Genomic DNA, 4230 nt, shown 5'->3' with positions numbered 1-4230 from the left:
AGAGTGCTTCAGCTCCGCAAGTAAGGCTGGAATTCGGTCTGCAAAACCAGAAATATAGGAGCATGAGCGGCTTCATAAAACTTTGTCACAAATTAAGATATGCAGATCCGGATTCGATGGATTGGTTAAACTGGGAAGCCATAAAGAATCAAGGAACAACTGGAACCCCTTGTCCTTGGGGAAAATACCTGAAAACCTGCGTGAAAGAGCTGGGGCTGGAAGGAATTTGGGAATCTGTGACGAACAAAGCAACAATAAGTAGACTAGCCAATAAGGCAGCAAGGTCGAAATCTTTTCAAGAGGACAAAGCGTTACTGCTCAAGCGGCAACATGGTTGGACCATAATCGACTCCTTCAAAGCTGGTCGACCGCACGCATATTTAACCTCTCATTTTAATGTGCACATAAAAAGAGCCTTTACAGCCTACAGGATGGGTATGCACAGTTCGAAAGACTTAGCACCTTTTTGGAAAGAGAAACACCAGACCGAGAGCTGTAGACTTTGTGGCTACAAAACGGAATCATTCGCCCATTTTTTGTGCGTTTGTCCGGCTCTCCTGGTGCAACGTCAAAGAATATTGAAACCGATCTGTAACGAGTTAAAAATCCGCACCTGTAGGCAAGCGGTAACTTGCTGGCTAGGAGGGAGTTCAATCATTTTAGCATGCCGGGTAACAAAATTCCTGGCAGAAGTGAATAAATGCCTGAGTATTGTGGAACAAGGACATGATGAAATAAGCGGTGTAATAACTCTGCCCTGATCCCTAAGACCGGTAAACCCTGCATTAATATGTACCAAACATTCTGACCTCTTAATGCCAGTGGGAGTTTACCTGAGGAATCTTGTTTTAAAATTGTGTAATCATTTTAACAATGGAAGAGTTCAATCTTCTTTTTAGTAGCATTTATTTTTCGTATCATAATATTGACCTGTGGAAATTGTAATGATTTTAATTAATTATGCAATAAACCTCTTTGACTTTGACTCTTTGACAATTGTTCCTAAAATACTGCGAAGTGAACAAGAGTAACTATCTAGTAAAATATAGCTTCTGGTGTAGGATGGAGGCAGCAAGAAGGCATTGAATCCTGCTCAAGAGAATACTATGTCTACACACAACTTTCTGTGGAGTAACTTCTCACAGGTTTAAGTATTCTAGCAAGAGTAAAATATCAGAGGCTAAGATTAAAAAAGGCACAATTGAATTTTCATCTGGATTATATAGAGAACATTTCTATCAGACCTAGTGCCTTTAAGCACCTATCTAGGGAGTAGAACCCTAGAGGATCTTATACTAAGATGATACCTACAATGCAAGGAATTGGGTATGGATGAAAAAGCATCTGGCTAGCTAAGATTATTAAGAAGATTGAAAAGCTATCTTATTCAGGAAGGCATCACTTGGTAGAGTAGGCTCTGGCAGTCCCAAATCAGATAGTCTGTCGACCGGAGAACTGCCCAAAAGGTCAGCTTGGAGAGTTCTGCCTTCTAATTGTGATGGTGGATCTTTTATACCTAAAATCACAGAACTAACACTGTCCTGACGTACTTTCTGACGTAGGTGGCTTGACCGCATTGTCCTAGGACAGTGGGGGCGGTCAGGTGTCCTAACGGTTGGTTGGCCATGCTTGACCGCAGAACATAAACAAAGACTTCTTGTCCTGTACATATTTCTAAAAATATATGTGAGAGCGGAACTTACGATAGGTACTGCTATTGCGAGAGGTTGCGGCTTTTACTTCGTGCAAGCAATGTTTCAAAATAATGTTTCAGTGGAAAGTCTCGATGTGTCAACCTCCAAAGATGTGTCAACCTGCACCAGCTGGGTCTTTGTGTACGTGTGAGAGGGCGTTGGTCTTGATGCTGTGAAAAATTACTGTACTTCACGTCAGGCCAATTTTCCACGTTGTTTTTCAGTGCAACAGAAATGCATGTTTAACATCAGTGTATGCTTAGTCCATTATGTTACCCTAAGACATGTCTTTTTGGCATTTGCCTTAGGTCTATAACCCCAGGATTCAGAGAGTTTGTGGGATTTTAGTTTGCTGATCATGCATAGCAAAATGGAGGGTTTTAAGCATATTTTCAGGTTCGCTCTGGTAGGGCCATATGTGACATTTTCGCTATCAAGACACATAAGGAGTGCTCTTTTTGGTGATCAGATTGTAGAGCGTGATTTTAAACCTTCATCATCTCCCCCGTCTTGTTCATTTATGAACACCTCCTAACTGAGTATTTCGGTGACCCTTCAGCCAGGGGGGGTATCCAGGGCATGTCGTTAACATAACACTTAAAGCTGCCTTGGAACTGCTCTTTTCTCTTTGCTCTGGCTCCATCTGGCCTAGCAATTATGTCGACATATTCGGCACCTGATTCTTTAAGCAGACGTTCGTATTGGGCTGCTGTAGGGCTTGTGCTCAGGGTGTCCCTACCTGGGGGGAGTGGGGGAGCCGTTCGTATGCCATAGTGGGTGCCAGGTGCGGCTATCTCGCTCATTTCTAATTTTACTCCAGTCCCATCCCCGGGAAGTCGATCCATGTCTTCATACTTGGCTATCTGGTAGATCCCTGTGCTAGCATAATTCATCCCTACCTCCTTGGTACTTAATCTTTTAATGCAATTGCTCCCTATCTGAAAGGCGCAACACAGAATTATAAGAATGCCAACAATGGGTATTAATTTCAAGATTGCTGTGAGCCATGAAGGCATCCAGTCAAGATTGAACCAGTCTGTTGGAATAATGTCCGCAGGGGCACCTCCTTCGTCGGTCATTTCTTTTCCCAAGTTAGTCAACTCCTCAATGGCTCTTGCTATCGAGCCGTTGTCCTCGTCATTTCCCGGTATGAATGTGCAGCAGGATTTTCCGATTTGATGGCACAAACCACCATCTTTGGCCGTCAGCATGTTGAGGAAGTAGTGATGTTCCAGAACCATTAGTCTTAATGGGCGCAGTTCTTACCTTATTGCATTTAGGCCGTCTCTGGTGCTGTTGATGGCTTTCATGACCTCATAGCGTGTTACTTCCAGCCAACGGGCATTAGCCGGAGTTTGAAACATTGGGAATAGCCCTCCGAAGAAAAGCTGCACCTCGTTGAAGAGGCGGAATTCTTCTGGGACCTTACCACGGGCTTCTGCTGCGAAATACTCCGCTGTTCGCCGGTGTCGGTGGAGGAATGTCACGTCACCTGTCATTGGATGTGACAGTATGTGGGAAGCATTTGATGCCGGCACAACCAGATGTACTTCATGTAGAGTCCCCAAAGAACACAGTCCGAGCCACTGAGGAGGTAGTTGGAGATAGAGGTGTTCTCCGCAAGCCCAATAGTAATCCATCAGAGTGGAGGTGCCGTACTGCATACCGAAGTTAAAAACCGTAGAATTACAGTCTGTGTTCTGCCCAACAGAGACAGAGGCTTTACCTATGAAACTAAGAGAAGGGTTTTTTAGTTTAAATGCCTTTTTAAGTTGGTACATTCTTTCCCCACCCCAGGTGTATCTGCTTCCTGCTTCATTCCAAATTTGTTCAGTTATCCTCAACATCCCAGTCAATGTTTCCTTCCCATTCTGTTTCATCTACCCAAGGGGGACCTAGAGATGCTGCCTTGCAGTACACGTTGCTTGTTCCATGCCACTCATTGTTGTAATAAACTTGTGCCCGCAGCTGCAGGAGTGTTCTATTTTGGCATGCGCACTTACTGGGGGGATGATAGCCATGGGATTCGCTAAGGTCGCATGCTGCTAGGGGTGTGGATCGCATGACATATCCCATGTTCCTTATTCTTGGTGCCAGGTGATCCATATTAGATGCACCCCTCTTATACATCCCCTGTATCATCTCTTCTATTTCTGACCTGTCGGAAGTAACCCTGTATATGACGTTGTTGTAATCCCATTCCGTTATATTTACAAATCCAATCCATATTCCAACCCCACTCACTTGGACCTGTCCCTCCATTCGACAAAGATACAGGTGTAATAGGCACATGGCAATATGGGGAGGGACTTCTTTGGGAAATGTTAGTCTGTCTGCTCCCACTGCATGAGGGATGTGGGAACAGACATAGCAGGACACATTCGTAATTGTTTTCTCTACTGCTGTCATGTCCCTGTACCATGAGTTCTCTCCTAGGGAGGAGTGGACTGAGTGATCTCTTATCGATTGTTGTAGGTCCAGCATGGGCCCTAGGCCTTCTTGTAGCTCTACAAGATGTTGGAATGTTTTGAATGAG

The 4230-nt window shown here is 44.3% G+C and overlaps 1 pseudogene; it reads right to left on the bottom strand.

Annotated features, from left to right (window-relative positions):
• Positions 1-2212: 2212 nt before the first annotated feature.
• Positions 2213-3956, bottom strand: LOC147747500 (uncharacterized; annotated as a pseudogene).
• Positions 3957-4230: the final 274 nt, after the last annotated feature.

Source organism: Lissotriton vulgaris, chromosome 1_1 (assembly GCF_964263255.1).
Source record: "Lissotriton vulgaris chromosome 1_1, aLisVul1.2, whole genome shotgun sequence".
Taxonomy (NCBI): Eukaryota; Metazoa; Chordata; class Amphibia; order Caudata; family Salamandridae; genus Lissotriton; species Lissotriton vulgaris.
The sequence above is the reverse complement of the archived record's forward strand: the minus strand, read 5'-3'. Positions and strand labels throughout refer to the sequence as shown.